We start from the raw sequence: 21,248 nt of genomic DNA, 5'->3' as shown, positions 1-21,248 counted from the left end.
TGCGCTGGTTACTTAATTAATTAATTCGTTAGTTAATTGCTAGTTAGAAATTGCTCTAACGCTACTTAGCAACTTCCTAAAAATGGTATGCGAGTTCATCCAACTCTGGGGAAGTTTCATGAAAAAATTCCGAAGTATATCCCAAGCACAACACATGGACTTTATGATAAATCTGAAATCAGTATAAAATGCATGATATTGAATGAAAAAAATAATAATCTAGAAGTATTGACAACAATAGCGAAGTCCCCTTAAACCGCAGGTTTAATGTACAGTAGATTGTTATTGTTGTGATTGTCTCTTATCACTTTCAAAAAGTACTTTCAGGGAAAATGTGTGGGACATCACTGATCTATACAAAATACTACATAATGTCAAGTGGTGGCCACTTTTCTGCCAATCAATCAATATAATTTGGGATAAACAGGGAAGTGTTATTATTATTCCATTTGGGATACTCAGAATATTGCAAGCGTACTGTCATTGTTACATGTATCTGCCTTGATTTTAAGACTTGACTGTTCATCATGTAACTTTACTGCTTATTCCAAGTCAGGGAATTTGTATTTGTTTTTATTAGGGATCACCATTAGCTGTTGCCACTCTTCCTGGGGTCCAAACACACCATGGCCCTACCATTACATATAAAACAAAAGATAAAACAGTACATCATATAACATTACCACACCACTACATATCCACAATACAAAATGTATAATACCAGTACACAACAATATTACAATGTGCGTGTGCTAGCACCTATGTGCGTATGCGTGTGTCTGCACCTTTGTGTGTTTCTCTTCACAGTCCCCGCTTGCATCAATTACCTGATGTGGAATAGAGTTCCATGTAGTCATGGATCTATGTAGTACTGTGCACCTCCCATAGTCTGTTCTAGACATGGGGATTGTGAAGAGACCTCTGGTGGCATGTCTTGTGGGATATGCATGGGTGTACAAGCTGTGTGCTAGCAGATTAAATAGACAGGTCAGTACACTTAGTCTGTCAACTCGTCTTACAAAAACAAGTAGTGATGAAGTCAAGCTCTTTCCACTTTGAGCCATAAGAGATTGACATAAAAATCATATATATTTTGGGACACTGCAAAGTCCATGGAGAATAAGAGCACCTCCCCCATCGATAATTTCAATAAGCATTTTTCTACGGCTGGCCATGTTTTCCACCTGGCTACCCCTACCCCGGTCAACAGCTCTGCACCCCCTGCAGCAACTTGCCCAAGCCCCAGCCCCCCCGCTTCTCCTTCACCCAAATCCAAATCCAGACAGCTGATGTTCTGAAAGAGCTGCAAAATCTGGATCCCTACAAATCAGCTGGGCTAGACAATCTGGAACCTCTCTAAAATTATCCACCGATATTGTTGCAACCCCTATTACTAGCCTGTTCAACCTCTCTTTCGTATCATCTGAGATCCCCAAAGATTGGAAAGCTGCCACGGTCATCCCCCTCTTCAAAGGGGGAGACACTCTAGACCCAAACTGTTAATGACCTATATCCATCCTGCCCTGCCTTTCTAAAATCTTCGAAAGCCAAGTTAACAAACAGATAACCAACCATTTCGAATCCCACCGTAACTTCTCCACTATGCAATCTGGTTTCCGAGCTGGTCATGTGTGCACCTCAGTCACACTCAAGGTTCTAAACGATATCTTAACTGCCATCGATAAAAGACAATACTGTGCAGCCGTCTTCATCAATCCTGGCCAAGGCTTTCGACTCTGTCAATCACCACATTCTTATTGGCAGACTCAATAGCCTGGGTCTCTCAAATGACTGCCTCACCTGGTTCACCAACTACTTCTCTGATAGAGTTCAGTGTGTCAAATCGGAGGGCCTGTTGTCCGGACCTCTGGCAGTCTCTATGGAGGTGCTACAGGGATCAATTCTCGGGCCAACTCTTTTCTCTGTATATATCAATGATGTCGCTCTTGCTGCTGGTGATTCTCTGATCGGTCTCTACGCAGACGACACCATTCTGTATACATCTGGCCCTTCTTTGGACACTGTGTTAACAAACCTCAAACGAGCTTCAATGCCATACAGCACTCCTTCCGTGGCCTCCAACTGATTTTAAATGCTAGTAAAACTAAATGCATGCACTTCAACCGATTGCTATCCGCACCTGCCCGCCCGACTAGCATCACTACTCTGGACGGTTCTGACTTAGAATATGTGGACAACTACAAATACCTAGGTGTCTGGTTAGACTGTAAACTCTCCTTCCAGACTCACATTAAGCATCTCCAATCCAAAATTAAATCTAGAATCGGCTTCCTATTTCACAACAAAACCTCCTTCACTCATGCTGTCAAACATACCCTCGTAAAACTGACTATCCTACCGATCCTTGACTTCGGCGATGTAATTTACAAAATAGCCTCCAACACTCTACTCAACAAACTGGATTAAATACACTGCTCAAAAAAATAAAGGGAACACTAAAATAACACATCCTAGATCTGAATGAATGAAATAATCTTATTAAATACTTTTTTCTTTACATAGTTGAATGTGCTGACAACAAAATCACACAAAAATAATCAATGGAAATCCAATTTATCAACCCATGGCGGTCTGGATTTGGAGTCACACTCAAAATTAAAGTGGAAAAACACACTAGAGGCTGATCCAACTTTGATGTAATGTCCTTAAAACAAGTCAAAATGAGGCTCAGTAGTGTGTGTGGCCTCCACGTGCCTGTATGACCTCCCTACAACGCCTGGGCATGCTCCCGATGAGGTGGCGGATGGTCTCCTGAGGGATCTCCTCCCAGACCTGGACTAAAGCATCCGCCAACTCCTGGACAGTCTGTGGTGCAACGTGGCGTTGGTGGATGGAGCGAGACATGATGTCCCAGATGTGCTCAATTGGATTCAGGTGTGGGGAACGGGCGGGCCAGTCCATAGCATCAATGCCTTCCTCTTGCAGGAACTGCTGACACACTCCAGCCACATGAGGTCTAGCATTGTCTTGCATTAGGAGGAACCCAGGGCCAACCGCACCAGCATATGGTCTCACAAGGGGTCTGAGGATCTCATCTCGGTACCTAATGGCAGTCAGGCTACCTCTGGCGAGCACATGGAGGGCTGTGTGGCCCCCCAAAGAAATGCCACCCCACACCATGACTGACCCACCGCCAAACCGGTCATGCTGGAGGATGTTGCAGGCAGCAGAACATTCTCCACGGCGTCTCCAGACTCTGTCACGTCTGTCACGTGCTCAGTGTGAACCTGCTTTCATCTGTGAAGAGCACTGGGCGCCAGTGGCGAATTTGCCAATCTTGGTGTTCTCTGGCAAATGCCAAACGTCCTGCACAGTGTTGGGCTGTAAGCACAACCCCCACCTGTGGACGTCGGGCCCTCATACCACCCTCATGGAGTCTGTTTCTGACCGTTTGAGCAGACACATGCACATTTGTGGCCTGCTGGAGGTCATTTTGCAGGGCTCTGGCAGTGCTCCTCCTGCTCCTCCTTGCACAAAGGTGGAGGTAGCGGTCCAGCTGCTGGGTTGTTGCCCTCCTACGGCCTCCTCCACGTCTCCTGATGTACTGGCCTGTCTCCTGGTAGCGCCTCCATGCTCTGGACACTACGCTGACAGACACAGCAAACCTTCTTGCCACAGCTCACATTGATGTGCCATCCTGGATGAGCTGCACTTCCTGAGCCACTTGTGTGGGTTGTAGACTCCGTCTCATGCTACCACTAGAGTGAAAGCACCGCCAGCATTCAAAAGTGACCAAAACATCAGCCAGGAAGCATAGGAACTGAGAAGTGGTCTGTGGTCACCACCTGCAGAACCACTCCTTTATTGGGGGTGTCTTGCTAATTGCCTATCATTTCCACCTGTTGTCTATTCCATTTGCACAACAGCATGTGAAATTTATTGTCAATCAGTGTTGCTTCCTAAGTGGACAGTTTGATTTCACAGAAGTGTGATTGACTTGGAGTTACATTGTGTTGTTTAAGTGTTCCCTTTATTTTTTTGAGCAGTGTACATTTTATTTTATTTTTATATTTTTTATACATCAGCTGATATCTCAAAGTGCTGTACAGAAACCCAGCCTAAAACCCCAAACAGCAAGCAATGCAGGTGTAGAAGCACGGTGGCTAGGAAAAACTCCCTAGAAAGGATGTACTCTATCACAGTGCCATCCGTTTTTGTCACCAAAACCCCATATACTACCCACCACTGCGACCTGTATGCTCTCGTTGGCTGGCCCTCACTACATATTCGTCGCCAAACCCACTGGCTCCAGGTCATCTGTAAGTCTTTGATAGGTAATGCTCCGCCTTATCTCAGCTCACTGGTCACCATAGCAACACCCACCCATAGCACGCGCTCCAGCAGGTATATTTCACTGGTCATCCCCAATGCCAACACTTTCTTTGGCCGCCTTTCCTTCCAGTTCTCTGCTGCCAATGACTGGAACGAATTGCAAAACTCACTGAAGCTGGAGACTTATATCTCCCTCTCTAACTTTAAGCATTAGCTGTCAGAGCAGCTTACCGATCACTGTACCTGTACACAGCCAATCTGTAAATAGCACACCCAACGACCTCATCCCCATATTGTTATTTATCTTCTTGCTCTTTTGCACCACAGTATCTCTACTTGCACATCATCATCTGTACGTCTATCACTCCAGTGTTAATGCTAAATTGTAATTATTTTGCCTCTATGGCCTATTTATTGCCTTACCTACCTAATCTTCTACATTTGCACACACTGTACATAGATTTTTGTAGATTGTGTCAATAGACTGTATGTTTGTTTATGTGTAACTCTGTTGTTGTTTTTGTCGTCACAGCTTTGCTTTATCTTGGCCAGGTCGCAGTTATAAATGAGAACTTGTTCTCAACTGGCCTACCTGGTTAAATAAAGGTCAAATAAATAAATAAAATATATCACAGTTCTGTGATATATGTAGCGCACACTATGAGTAATTAGATAGTTATTATAGAATTAAAGTTATTATTAGAGACATGAGTTCCATGTTGTTAAGTGGGAGATTTAGATTTTATATAAAGTGTGTTTTAAAGTTGTTAATAAGAAACTTGGGTTTATAGTATAAAATCATACAATTTCAAGTGCCATCACACAGGAAATTCAAGTTACAATTGTTTTACTTGAAAGGGTTGTACCTGAGAAGAGAGCACTGTGAAGTGTTCATTGATTGATTTTATTTGCCAGTAAAACAAATTCACATATAAGCCTATTATACGCAGTAGATACATTTTAAAAGTGTGACAGGGATATCACAAAAAAGTTAGAGATTATTTCCATTGTGGTCTCTAAAGTGCATGGTAAAAAAACATGACAACATTACATACTGTAGATAAGTTATATTACATAGATACAGACACATTACATACAGTACCAGTCAAAAGTTTAGACACACCTACTCATTCCAGTGTTTTTATTTATTTTTTACTATTTTCTATATTGTAGAATAACAGTGAGGACATCAAAACTATGAAATAACATATGGAATCATGTATTGTAGTAACCAAAAAAGTGTTAAACAAATCAGAGAGACCATATGCTGGTGCGGTTGGCCCTGGGTTCCTCCTAATGCAAGACAATGCTAGACCTCATGTGGCTGGAGTGTGTCAGCAGTTCCTGCAAGAGGAAGGCATTGATGCTATGGACTGGCCCACCTGTTCCCCAGACCTGAATCTAATTGAGCACATCTGGGACATCATGTCTCGCTCCATCCACCAACGCCACGTTGCACCACAGACTGTCCAGGAGTTGGCGGATGCTTTAGTCCAGGTCTGGGAGGAGATCCCTCAGGAGACCATCCGCCACCTCATCAGGAGCATGCCCAGGCATTGTAGGGATGTCATACAGGCATGTGGAGGCCACACACACTACTGAGCCTCATTTTGACTTGTTTTAAGGACATTACATCAAAGTTGGATCAGCATGTCGTGTGGTTTTCCACTTTAATTTTGAGTGTGACTCCAAATCCAGACCTCCATGGGTTGATAAATTGGATTTCCATTGATTATTTTTGTGTGATTTTGTTGTCAGCACATTTAACTATGTAAAGAAAAAAGTATTTAATAAGATTATTTCATTCATTCAGATCTAGGATGTGTTATTTTAGTGTTCACTTTATTTTTTTGAGCAGTATATTTTATATTTGAGATTCTTCAAAGTAGCCACCCTTTGCCTTGATGACAGCTTTGCACACGCTTGGCATTCTCTCAACCAGCTTCATAAGGTTGGAAATACCTGGAATGTATTTAAATTAACAGGTGTGCCTTGTTAAAAGTTAATTTGCGGAATTTCTTTCCTTCTTAATGCGTATGAGCCAATCAGTTGTGTTGTAACAAGATAGGTTTGGTATACAGAAAATAGCCCTATTTGGTAAAATACCAAGTCCACATTATTTCAAGAACAGCTCAAATAAGCAAAGAGAAATGAAAGTCCATCATTACTTTAAGACATGAAGGTCAGTCAATCCGGAAAATTTCAAGAACTTTGAAAGTTTCTTCAAGTGCAGTCGCAAAAACCACCAAGCGCTATGATGAAACTGGCTCTCATGAGGACTTCCACAGGAAAGGAAGACCCAGAGTTACATCTGCTGCAGAGGATAAGTTCATTAGCGTTAACTGCACCTCAGATTGGAGCCCAAATAAATGTAGATTTATTTAGAATTCAAAGCACACTTAACCAGCATGGCTACCACAGCGTTCTGTAGTGATACGCCATCCCATCTGGTTTGCGCTTAGTGGGACTATCATTTGTTTTTCAACAGGACAATGACCAAACACACCTCCAGGCTGTGTAAGGGCTATTTGACCAAGAAGATGTCACGTTCGTCATGAAAATGATCGGACCAAGGCGCAGCGTGAGTAGCGTTCCACATAATTTATTATAAAGTGAAACGTAATGCAAGTACAAAACAAATAAAAAATAGACTAACCGTGACTAACAATGCAACAATACATAAACAATATCCCATAACCCCCCAGTGAACAACAAGCTACTTAAGTATGGTCCCCAATTAGAGACAACGATTACCAGCTCCCTCTAATTGGGAATCACACCAATCACCTAAACATAGAAAAACTAAACTAGAACCCCACATAGAAAACAACAACTAGAAAAAAAACCTGTCACGCCCTGACCTACTCTACCATAGAAAATAAAAGCTTTCTATGGTCAGGACGTGACAGAAGAACAGTGCTGGTGTGACATTCATTGTTAAAGGTAGACCAAGGCACAGCATGATTTGGGTTCATCATATTTTATTTTAAAGGTGAACCAGCAAAAAAACAATAAACCACACAACAAACGAAAAGCATCGTAGTGCAAAAATACATGCAACCAAACAAAGACAAGATCCCACAACTGACTGTGGGAAAAAGGGCTGCCTAATTATGATTCCCAATCAGAGACAACGATAGACAGCTGCCTCTGATTGGAAACGATACTAGGCCAATCAAAGGAAAAACCAACATAGAATTACAACACATAGAATGCCGACCCAATGTCACACCCTGACCTAACCAAACAGAGAAAAACGTCTCTCTCAGGTCAGGGTGTGACAGATGGAGTGCTGCATCAGATGACCTGGCCTCCACAATCACCTGACCTCAACCCAATTGAGATGGTTTGGGATGAGTTGGACCGCAGAGTGAAGGAAAAGCAGCCAACAAGTGCTCAGCATATGTGGGAACTCCTTCAAGACAGTTGGAAAAGCATTCCAGGTGAAGCTGGTTGAGTGAATGCCAAGAGTGTGCAAAGTTGTCTTCATGGCAAAGGGTGGCTACTTTGAATAATCTTGGTTACTATATGATTCTATATGTATTATTTTACAGTTTTGATGTCTTCAGTATTATTCTATAATGTAGAAAATAGTAAAAATATAGAAAAACACTTGAGTAGGTGTGTCCAAACTTTTGACTAGATACAGTCATACATTTTTTATATTGTTTGATCATTAGACATCATTTGACATTCTTTTAAAATTAAGTTATGGTCAGCATGGTAGTTTGTTCCGCTCAACAGCGCTGGTATACTGTATAAAAAGGTGTTCTTACCAGATAGACTATTACATTTAACACAGGCAATATCAGAATCTCTGGCTCTGGTGTTATATTGGTGGACATCTCCAATAAAAGTAAAATAATTTGATTGGTTAGGTACCTGGGGGCTGAGTCAGTCACAGGAGGTGGGTGGAACCTTAATTGAGGAGGATGGGCTTATGGCAATGGCCGGAGCGGAATAAGTGGAATTGTATCAAATATTTCGCTCCATTCCAGCCATTATTATGAGCCGTCCTCCCCTCAGGAGCCTCCACAGGAGTCAGTAATAATAAAGAACAAGTGTAACTTATATTAGCCTTTACTCTACAGAAAGCCAGCTCAGCTGATTAAAATGCTCGACCTCCAGATAAACTACCTAGGTTATACTAAATATACTAACTTTACATAGGGAACCACTGAGAGACAGTGGACAGAACAAGCAAGGAGGTGTGCAAACTATGGTGAGCACGAGTTAATGAGATCCTATTGGTATATTTTAGCATGTATTTGCATATTTCCATCAAGGAACTTGAACAATGCAATTTTTTTAACTTTAGCAAAGGGGCAAGTGTATTAACTTACTGCACTCTATTCACAACTGATTTTAGTTCTGGGAACAGAAAACTGTATTGAGATTGGATGTTTCATCTAAGAGAAAATGTGCAGAATGTCGGCCCAGTTTCATCTTGCCTCATCTTCTCCCTTTGCCTGCCACTGGACTTTCTCTGTGGAAGCCTCCACCGGATGCTTCAGGTTTTTACCTCATGTGACACATCTGGATTTCCCCCTTCATCTGTGGTTATACCCTGTCACCTTCGTAGAGGGTTCTTCATGAAAGGATTCTGAATGGCTGTAAGGTCTGTCGTCAGGACTGGACCAAGGCGCAGCGGGAATGTGGATACTCATATTTTTAATAAACACGAGTAAAGCATCCACAGGAAAAAAAACAATAAACACGACAGGAACAGTTTTGCAGGCACACAATACGCAGTGCAAAAACAACTACCCACAACCACAAGGAAAAACACACACTACTATATAGGACTCCCAATCAAAGGCAACTCAACACACCTGCCTTCAATTGGGAGTCCAACAACCAACTCACACGTAACACAAAATCTCTGCCACGTCCTGACCAAAACTAATACAATTGCTCCCTCTGCTGGTCAGGAGGTGACAGTACCCCCCCCCCCCCCTAAAGGTGCAGACCCCGGAATGCACCTTAATAAAGAAAACACAAAAAATCCCCAATACCCCAACAAAACCAATAAACAATACCCCCTAAACAATAAGGGAGGGAAGGGAAGGTGGCTGCCGTCAATTACGGCACTGTGCTACACCCTCCCTCCCCAACCCACCTATCCTGGAGGTGGCTCAGGTGCGGGACGTGAACCTCGCTCCACCTTCGGCGTCGCCCACTTCGGTGGCGCCGATAGCTGCGCCGGACAGACGGGCCACTCGGGCTGACCCTGCCAGACGGACCACTCGGGCTGGGCCGGAGGACAGGCGGACCACTCGGGCTGGTCCGGAGGACAGGTGGGCCACTCGGGCTGGGCCGGAGGACAGGCGGGCCACTCGGGCTGGGCCGGAGGACAGGCGCGCCACTCGGGCTGGGCCAGAGGACAGGCGGGACACTCGGGCTGGGCCGGAGGACAGGCGGGCCACTCGGGCTGGACCGGAGGACAGGCGGGCCACTCGGGCTGGGCCGGAGTACAGGCGGGCCACTCGGGCTGGGCCGGAGGGCAGTCGGGCCGCTCTGGCAGCTCTGGGCAGTCGGGCCGTTCTGGCAGCTCCGGGCAGTCGGGCCGCTCTGGCAGCTCCGGGCAGTCGGGCCGCTCTGGCTGATCCGGGCAGACGGGCCGCTCTGGCATCTCCTGACTGGCGGGCAGGTCTGGCGACTCCTGACTGGCGGGCAGCTCTGGCGACTCCTGACTGGCGGGCAGCTCTGGCGACTCCTGACTGGCGGGCAGCTCTGGCGACTCTTGACTGGCGGGCAGCTCTGGCGACTCTTGACTGGCGGGCAGCTCTGGCGACTCTTGACTGGCGGGCAGCTCTGGCGACTCTTGACTGGCGGGCAGCTCTGGCGACTCTTGACTGGCGGGCAGCTCTGGCAGCTCCTGACTGGCGAGGCTGGGCTGACGCACTAGACGCCTGATGCGTGGGGCTGGTACTGGACGTGCCAGCCTGGAGACACGCACCTCCATGCTAGTGCGTATAGCGGGAAACACCGGACCGTAGAGGCGCACTGGTGGTCTTGAGCGCAGGGTTGTCATCACCCCTTCAGGCTCGATGCTCACTTCGCCCTGGCACATGCGGGGCGCTGGTACTGTGCCTACCGGCCTGAAAATCCCAGGCCTCACCACAGCCCCTACCCCAAAGCACGGGACCTGTCCAGTCTGTCTCTGCCCTACAAGGGTACGGGGAGCTGGCCTGGGGCTCCAATCTCGCCCCGCCAAACAGCCCTTGTGCCCCCCCCAAAAAAAATCTTGGGGCTGCCTCTCGGGTTCCCTTAGCTCCCTTAGTTTGTCCTCCCAGAATCGTTGTTCATTCTGCCAAGTCCATTCATCAACCCGATGCTCCTTCCTCCTCCGCTGCTTGGTCCCTTTGTGGTGGGTAATTCTGTAAGGTCTGTCGTCAGGAATGGACCAAGGCGCAGCGGGAATGTGGATACTCATATTTTTAATAAACACGAGTAAAGCATCCACAGGAAAAAAAACAATAAACACGACAGGAACAGTTTTGCAGGCACACAAAATGCAGTGCAAAAACAACTACCCACAACCACAAGGAAAAACACACACTACTATATAGGACTCCCAATCAAAGGCAACTCAACACACCTGCCTTCAATTGGGAGTCCAACAACCAACTCACACGTAACACAAAATCTCTGCCGCGTCCTGACCAAAACTAATACAATTGCTCCCTCTGCTGGTCAGGACGTGACAATGGCCTAAAAGAATTCTGCAGTTCTGACATCACAAACTGTCAATATAATGTGTCACTCAATGCCTATAATATACTGTACATAAGGAAAACCACACAACATATTATATCAAGAGAGATGGCAATACAGTCTACTACTAATATACTAACCCTAAGTGCCTTTGGAAAGAATTCACACCCCTTCACTTTTTCTACATTTTGTTGTGTTACAACCTGAATCAATAAGTATTCAACCCCTTTGTTATGGCAAGCCCAATTATGTTCAGGAGTAAAAATGTGCTTAACAAGTCACATACTAAGTTGAATGGTCTCACTGTGTGCAATATTAGTGTTTAACATGATTTTTGAATGACTACCTAATCTCTGTACTCCACACATACAATTATCTGCAAGGTCCCTTAGTTGAGCAATGAATTTCAAACACAGACTCAACCACAAAGACCAGAGGTTTTCCAATGCCTCGCAAAGAAGGGCAGACATTGAATATCCATTTGAGCATGGTGAAGTTATTAATTACACTTTGGATGGCGTATCAATACACCCTGTCACTACAAAGATACAGGTGTCCTTCCTAGCTCAGTTGCTGGAGAGGAGGGAAACCGCTCAAGGATTTCAACTGGAGGCCAATGGTGACTTTAAAACAGTTTAATGGCTGTGATAGGAGAAAACTGAGGATGGATCAACAACATTTTAGTTACTCCACAATACTAACCTAAATGAAAAGAAGGAAGGCTGTACAGAATAAAAATATTCCAAAACATGCATCCTGTTTGCAATAAGGCACTAAAGTAAAACTGCAAAAAAATTGGAAAGAAATTACAAATCCAACAGAACACATCACAGTGTACCACTCATCATATTTTCAAGCATGGTGGTAGCTGCATTATGTTATGGTTGTGCTTGCCACTGACAAGGACTAAGGAGTTTTTTAGGATAAAAAGAAATGGAATAGAGCTAAGCACAGACAAAATCCTAGAGGAAAACCTGGTTCTGTCTGCTTTCCAACAGAGACAAATTCACCTTTCAGCAGGATAATAACCTTCAACACAAGGCCAAATATACAAATATACATTGCTTACCAAGATGATATTGAATGTTCCTGAGTGGCCTAATTACAGTTTTGACTTAAATCCACTTGAAAATCTATGGCAAGACTTGAAAATGGCTGTCTAGCAATGATCAAAAAACAACTTGACAGAGCTTGAAGAATTTTAAAAAGAATAATGTTCAATCCAGATGTGCAAAACTCTTCAAGACTTACCCAGAAAGACTCACTGTAAACGCTGCCAAAGGTGATTCTAAAATGTATTGACTCAGGGGGTTGAAGACATAATATATTTTTTATAAATGTTAGAAATGTTCTTCCACTTTGACATTACAGAGTATTTTGAATAGATTATAGACAAAAAATGACACTTTAAATCCATATTAACCCCACTTTGTCACACAACAAAATGTGGAAAAGTCAACGGGTGTGAATACTTTCTGAAGGCACTTGTATGATGTCATGTATTGGCATTGTTAATTACACACACAAATCTCAAATTAGGATTTGGCCTATATTGCACACACATTGTATAATATGGTCCATGAAACTTATGTGAGTTGTTAAGCAAATGTTTACTCTTTAACTTTTTGAATACTTATTGACGCAAGACATTTCAGCTTTTCATTTTTAATTAATCTAAAAACATATCTAAAAACATAATTCCACTTTGATGTTATGGCGTTATGGGGTATTATGTGTAGGCCAGTGACACTAAATTACAATTTAATACATTTTAAATTCAGGCTGTAACACATAAAAATGTGGAAAAAGTCCAGGGGTGTGTATACTTTCTGAAGGCACTGTACATCACTGTACTGAGAGAGTGTCAGATTCTAAAATAACGTATCTTTGTGTTTATTTTACATTTCGTTCATGTCCTTTGCGTGCCCTTATAATGCACAACAAGCAATGAGGAAGTGAATCCCAGCTGGGGTAAGTTTTTAAAAACAAGCCAAATCACAAAAAACATATCTGGATCCTTCTATAACATGCCATTTACATCAAACATATATACACTGCTCAAAAAAATAAAGGGAACACTTAAACAACACAATGTAATTCCAAGTCAATCACACTTCTGTGAAATCAAACTGTCCACTTAGGAAGCAACACTGATTGACAATAAATTTCACATGCTGTTGTGCAAATGGAATAGACAACGGGTGGAAATGATAGGCAATTAGCAAGACACCCCCAATAAAGGAGTGGTTCTGCAGGTGGGGACCACAGACCACTTCTCAGTTCCTATGCTTCCTGGCTGATGTTTTGGTCACTTTTGAATGCTGGCGGTGCTTTCACTCTAGTGAGACAGAGTCTACAACCCACACAAGTGGCTCAGGTAGTGCAGCTCATCCAGGATGGCACATCAATGCGAGCTGTGGCAAGAAGGTTTGCTGTGTCTGTCAGCGTAGTGTCCAGAGCATGGAGGCGCTACCAGGAGACAGGCCAGTACATCAGGAGACGTGGAGGAGGCCGTAGGAGGGCAACAACCCAGCAGCAGGACCGCTACCTCCGCCTTTGTGCAAGGAGGAGCAGGAGGAACACTGCCAGAGCCCTGCAAAATGACCTCCAGCAGGCCACAAATGTGCATGTGTCTGCTCAAACGGTCAGAAACAGACTCCATGAGGGTGGTATGAGGGCCCGACGTCCACAGGTGGGGGTTGTGCTTACAGCCCAACACCGTGCAGGACGTTTGGCATTTGCCAGAGAACACCAAGATTGGCAAATTCGCCACTGGCGCCCTGTGTTCTTCACAGATGAAAGCAGGTTCACACTGAGCACGTGACAGACGTGACAGAGTCTGGAGACGCCGTGGAGAATGTTCTGCTGCCTGCAACATCCTCCAGCATGACCGGTTTGGCGGTGGGTCAGTCATGGTGTGGGGTGGCATTTCTTTGGGGGGGCCGCACAGCCCTCCATGTGCTCGCCAGAGGTAGCCTGACTGCCATTAGGTACCGAGATGAGATCCTCAGACCCCTTGTGAGACCATATGCTGGTGCGGTTGGCCCTGGGTTCCTCCTAATGCAAGACAATGCTAGACCTCATGTGGCTGGAGTGTGTCAGCAGTTCCTGCAAGAGGAAGGCATTGATGCTATGGACTGGCCCGCCCGTTCCCCAGACATGAATCCAATTGAGCACATCTGGGACATCATGTCTCGCTCCATCCACCAACGCCACGTTGCACCACAGACTGTCCAGGAGTTGGCGGATGCTTTAGTCCAGGTCTGGGAGGAGATCCCTCAGGAGACCATCCACCACCTCATCAGGAGCATGCCCAGGCATTGTAGGGAGGTCGTACAGGCACGTGGAGGCCACACACACTACTGAGCCTCATTTTGACTTGTTTTAAGGGCATTACATCAAAGTTGGATCAGCCTGTAGTGTGGTTTTCCACTTTCATTTTGAGTGTGACTCCAAATCCAGACCTCCATGGTTGATAAATTGGATTTCCATTGATTATTTTTGTGTGATTTTGTTGTCAGCACATTCAACTATGTAAAGAAAAAAGTATTTAATAAGATTTTTTCATTCATTCAGATCTAGGATGTGTTATTTTAGTGTTCCCTTAATTTTTTTGAGCAGTGTATTTAATTCAGAAATAGGAAAATTGTCCTTTAATATGATAACACGTTTTAGGTAAGTTCTGTTTGACATTAAGGGAATGGTCTCTTGTAAACAGTCCTTTCACATCACTGGAACATTCCTATGAAAATGAATGAGCCTCGTAAGGGAACATTCTCTAAAGTTGTTGGAACATTTGTTGTTAGCTGGGGAGCAGCTTATTAGTTGAATCATGCATGTTAGAGTAAGACTGGTACAAAATCATGTAGTTTCTAGGAAAGATGGTGGCCATACCTGAGGCCACCTTCTGTGATAAGATGATTTGTAAAAGGAGATACCTAGTCAGTTGTACAACTGAATGCATCTTCCACATTTAACCCAACCACTCTAAATCAGAGAGGTGCAGGGGGCTGCCATAATCAACATTCATGTCTTCTGTGAACAGTGGGTTAAACTGCCTTGCTCAGGGGAAGAACGACAGATTTTTACCTTGTCAGCTCAGGGATTCAATCCAGCAACCTTTCGGTTACTGGCCCAACGCTCTAACCACTAGGCTACCTGCCTGTGATGGTGTATGATGATATGCATACCTCCTATACAGTGTCCTTTCACAACCTTGTTGACCAAGTGCGACCTGTTTTTTGTCAGTGCACCATGTAGACGAAAGATCAGAATGTATGTAGATCATGAAAGTATGTACGTGGACTTTACCATAACCATTCTTTAGCTTTCATTAGAGTTATATGATAATTTTTGTGTCAACCAGGGAAGTACAAAAGGTAAGATTTAAGCTCATTTTGAAATTGCAACCCTAAAATATGCATACAGTATAGTATGTTCAAGTTTTGGTCTGATCTCACTCTTACAGTATACAGTATAAGGATTAATAGCCTTACGAACAAGATTTTTTCTTTGTGAATATCAGTGAATTTTCAGCGTATGTCAAATAAAGTACTATACTTTTCCAGTTGTTCAATTATCATTTTGATTAATGATATACTATTGAAAAAGTATAGTATACTCCTTGTTCTAGGTGAAAAGAACTCTAGTACACTGGTGAGCATCCAAGAGGCATCCAAGATCGCCCATGTGGTGGAATTAATAATATACACACATTGAATCTTTACGGTAAGAATATAAATACCTCATGAGCTTAGTAAAACTGTTTACCCATCATAAACCAAGATATAAGGTTGAGTCTTTGAACGCATGTTTAAACTAACATTTCGATCTCAGACTCAGACCCTGCATCCATTGCTCCCTCTTTGAATTTGAGAGTACATTGCCCCAGTCTCATCTATAAAAAAAAGTTTGCCCATTTTGAACTGCACTGATTAAAGATGCACTCCGGGATCTTAAGCTCAAGAAATGTGCAACATATTGCACGAATTGGATTCGTAACATATCACACGAATTTCAAAATTCATATGATATCATACGAATCGCAAAATTTGTAACATATCACATGAAATGGATGACATAGTACACAATTGTATGACATAGTACACCAAAAATGAGGATGCGTTTTGGCTCATGAGCACCATTTTCAAAACTACTGACAATTGTGGCTGCTTTGCGTGATGTATTGTTGTCTCTACCTTCTTGCCCCTTGTGCTGCTATCTGTGCCCAATAATGTTTGTACCCTGTTTTGTGCTGCTACCATGTTGTGCTGCTGCCATGTTGTGTTGCTACCATGTTGTTGTCATGTTGTGTTGCTACCATGCTGTGTTGTCATGTGTTGCTGCCATGCTATGTTGTTGTCTTAGGTCTCTCTTTATGTAGTATTGTGTTGTCTCTCTTGTCGTGATGTGTGTTTTGTCCTATATTTTTATTAATTTTATTTTTAATCCCAGCCCCTGTCCCCGCAGGACGCCTTTTGCCTTTTGGTAGGCCGTTATTGTAAATAAGAATTTGTTCTTAACTGACTTGCCTAGTTAAATACAGAATCTTTCCAGATCCTTGATTACCTTCGCCTGCTCTAATGTAATGCCCTCTTCAATTCAAACGTCTAGGTTACTCTCGTTTCCCTGGCTCTCTGAAGGAGAGAATGAGACGTCACCCTAGTATGGGATGCGCCTTCTTGGGGCGTCATTTTATAAGCCATTGTAAACCACACCAGAATGGCTGCTTCCGCTGTCAATTACTCCCTAGTGATTACTTCATACCAGCCTATATTTGGTGTGATTGGTATGATGATTTCCTCCTTTTAATGGAGTAATTGTAGTCTAATTGGGTGATAAAAGATGGGACACACTCTTTTCATGCCATTTCGCCCTGTGGGCGGTGCTATACGTCATGATAGGCGTGGGTTTCGAAGTGTAAGGACTGTCCGATGCGCGTCCACGTCCTCCTCATTCATACTTTTTTCACCGACATCACTATGGTGGGTTTATACTTTTAGATTACGAATCACCTAAGTTACCACAGAAGGGGTCCATTTTCAGAGCTCTCTGCCCCATTCCCAGCTACGTTACAAGGGGTTTTGTCGCCATAACCTATGACTGGCCGATAGGGTAGTCCTATTTTTTCCCCCCCTGGTTCTAATTTTAATGCGTGGGGTTCAATGTCACATTACTATTTTTACTGGAGCTGTTCGATAAAGGCTGATCGTCATCCACTATTAAGGTAGATCTTGCGGCCATATCGGAAAGTCATGTTGTTATTGATGGGTTATCCCCCAGTAGCCATGCACCGGCATAGGTTCTGTCACTCAACACTACTCTGTTACTGGCTTTGGCATTGGACATGTGCATAGGGAATCTAATGGCTTTATTCATGAATCGATCATGCCTGCTTTGGAATCTAAGGTAATATTGAGGCCTAACCCTATCAGCCTATGATTATTACATCCCATTATAGGACTAGAGTTATAGAGGTTGTGGTGTTTTACCCTCCTCCTTTTTCATCGGTAAGAGAGCATGAGAGAGAGGGCACAGACTTCACACACTGTGCCTAGCTAGAGCATTACTATAAGGTCCATATATCCAGCTTTCAAGTGAGACATCACCCCAGTTAAGGTTTTATCATAGTCCAAAACGTGTACGCTTACGCACAGCAGTGTTCTAGAATTGGACTGTTGGCTTTCATACTTTTCAAATTCTCAGCACAGCTCAAGCTATTTGTCCAACTGTCAGCACAAATAAATAAAGGACATGTTCGTTAGGAATTTTGGGGAGGTGCGCATTCGGGCTGGGCATCCCCCTCAGATGGTGGTCTCAGATCTGTGTAGCTATGTCATAAAGGGACACAGGACAATCATGTCCTAGTGTCTGTGGACTATGATTTGCGCTTTAGCCTCACCCAGTCCGGTTGCACTGTAATGTTTCAGCAAAAGAAAGGTGAATGAGGTTATTTCCACTGTCACTGTCTATATGGAACACACTCTTTTTACACCATTTCGCTGGATGGTTGGTGCTATACCTCATGGTGGGCGTAGCTTTCAGCACCCATACAGGTGCACACAGCATCGAGCCGAGCATTTGCTCAAGTCAGGATCGTGGAATATATTTTCAACTCACTGCCTAACTACTGTAGGTCTAATGGATGTTACTGTTTCATCAGGTAGCCACAAAGATGAAGTAATTTTGTAATTTTGTTTGCTATTTCATGCAGCCACAGAATAGAAATAAGCTAAACAATTATTTTGTATAAGAATATTGCATTGTTTAAAGTTCAGATATATCATTCATGCATAGTAATGAGACTGGGTGTGTAAGTATGGCTCCAGGATAATACGGTAAAGTTGTATGTAAAGGCCATCGAACAAATTAATAAAGCCAAGGTCAAGGACATCCGAGGAAAGGTAAGGCTAGGCTCAGTCTAAACTGGAGAAAGACAGATCATTTTGGGGTTCATATAAACCACAGAGACTGTGTGTGGGATAATAGCATGGTCATGTCCAACCCTGCTTGTTCCCTCGACCTTGCTACCAACCACCAATCGCCTAAAGAGCCCATAAAATGTATCACTAGACAACCCACAGGCAGGAATCAGCAATGCATCCCAGTAATGAGCCATCTATGGCGGAGGGGTGCCCCCTTGTGGACAATGAGTGAATCGCCCAATTTATTACTCCCACCCTGGATACACAGGGTACCAGAAGGGCACATAACATGGACAAACTTCCAACACATGTTGTGTTTCCGTGAGACTGTATAGCCTGCATGAAGCCCGGCCCCCTTATGGGCACATAGGGCACTGTCGTCACAACAATCTTTTTGTGGAGTGGCGCAGCTACTCAGTGTCTATTTCCTCATCAGCGGAGCACGCAAGCCCTGCTTTCTCTACTCCCTCCAACTACAGGAATTTAAAATAGGAATGGGGTTGCGATAGTGGAGGGGGAACGCTAGTAAGCTTCATTCACCGGAAGTTATGCATGCTAGCCGGCGTTAGCCAGGAGGCTCTTTAGTCTAAGCTAGACTAGCTAGCCTCATAGACTGTAGCACTGTCCGTTTTAGAATAACCAAGCGACTTAACGCCATGTGTACTAAATAAGAGAGCTACTCAAGAAACTAAATTGTGGGGAGGCAGGAATAGCTACTAGTATCTATCTCACCCCGGCGTGTTAGCTAACCTGGCTAGCACACTATGATGTGTTTGTTAGCAAGTCAGGTCTTGAAAGTCTACGTAGGACCGGAGCACCAAGGTAGGACCCAGACACGTCTGGGAAGAGAGGCAAGCTGTGCTTAACCAAGGCAGACACAGGCGGGGGGGATACCCACATAACCTGTTCACCCTCTCTCTTTGAGTAGCCCCCCGTAACCAGTGACAGAGAGCACAGGAGACATTTGACCATACCAACAACCCAAACCATCTCCTCGTCCTGCAACTCAGACTCAGCCGAGGTACGGCTGAAGTCACTATCGGAAACACCAAGCCCCCTAAAGAATGCTACATGATTGTCAAGAGAACCTGCACCGTGGACTAGTAGGAGAACAATGCAATCAGTCCCCTAGTCTCACACATGAACTGATTCGAGCGAGGGCAGCCTGCGCCTGAACCGAGACTTACAAGACAACCAACATGTGTATCTTTTAATTCATTGGAACATGGTCATGAACCAAAACCGGGCTTGTTAGCCTTTATCGTTTTGGTCGCATTAGCCATCTTACTTATTGCTATAGCCAGGCCAAGCAATTAAAAAAATAACTAATTGTCTGTGATTAGGAAACTTATGAGTACCATACAAACTTCAGCACACAACGTCCTGTGGGTGAGCACGCTCTACCACTAAAGGACAGTTTAGTTGGTGCAACGTAAGACAGTTTCAACTGAAGTCACGAGAATGCGACTTCCCATAGTATGTTGTACCGAAGTTGACTGACTGAAAGAGAACAGCCTTGAGTTCCAGCACATGTATGAGAAGATGTGCCTGTGTACCCTTCCACATGCAAATTGCCATCCGGCCCTCGCACAATGCACCCCGTCCATTGTTATCACATGACGACACAGAATGGGACCTAACAGCACCCCCTCTGCTAGGTGTGCCATCCATGGAGAGACAGCTGACCAGCTTTTGGCAAAATGTTACCTTATCTTTGAAAACAAACCTTAAAATGTTCTGTGTCACGTTGCTATTGGAATATGGAAGTATGCGTTTGCAGATCTACTGACACATCAATTGCCCTGACGTATACTCTGGACTAACTGTTTGTAGTATGTAAGCATGCGAAAGGGTAGCTTCTTTAGGCATCCGTTTAGGCGGTGGAGGTCTAGGATCTGTCTGAGACCCCCACCCTTCTTTGGAATCAGGAAATATTGACCGTAATGTCCTTCACCTGTTTTTGAGGGAGGGATCATATGAATAGCTCAATTGGCCAATAGGGAATCTACTTCCTGTTGCAATATCTTTGCGGTCTGCTGTGTTACCGTGGAGACCATGACACCACTGAACCCTGCTGGCCTTTTTGCGAATTGGAGCATGTAGCCCTCTGTAATCATACATAGCACCCAGAGTGCTCTGCACGTGCTCTGCACGTGCTATGCTACTCTCCCCACCAGAGTAGGAGGAGACGACAGAGTTATTTGATCTACCATTCTCCCAGGCTCAACAATGGGTTGTGTAGGGCTCATTATAATTTTCTTCTGCGTGCATTTGCGAGGCAGAGAAGGAATATTTGTGTGAATGTGCGTGCTTGTGATAAACGGGAGAACTTTGCTTATGGTCATATCTTCTAATATACACTTTTCTGCCTGTCTAGTGGGGCCAACCAACTGTACAGGGTGCCCTAATTCACATTTAACACTTGGGGTATGGTACATACTGAACTCACTACCTGTGGTAAGGGAGAAGGAATTACTGATTCTAGAGAGTGAGGGGATACTGACTGGCTGCCTAACCATGCTTTCTTTAGCTGTGGAGAAAACTATTTTATTGGCCCAGTTGCCCTTTCCCTTGAAGTTCTCAAAGTGGGATGGCACTGCAGAGAAACCTTCCCTGGATACACTCTCTTCTTGGCTGCACAGCCCTCAGGCTCTTGGCCTCTTACTCGGCTGGTAGGCGCATCCCCTCTGGTTCTTGGGTCTGAACCTCTCTCGGGACCATCTTCACCCTGTCACCTGCTGGGGTGCGGCCAGCTCCTTGCTTTCCGGGCAGCGGTACTTGTGTGCTGAGCTGGATCTCTAGCGGGAACAATGG

Source organism: Salmo salar, chromosome ssa04, assembly GCF_905237065.1.
Source record: "Salmo salar chromosome ssa04, Ssal_v3.1, whole genome shotgun sequence".
NCBI classification, from domain to species: Eukaryota; Metazoa; Chordata; class Actinopteri; order Salmoniformes; family Salmonidae; genus Salmo; species Salmo salar.
The sequence above is the reverse complement of the archived record's forward strand: the minus strand, read 5'-3'. Positions refer to the sequence as shown.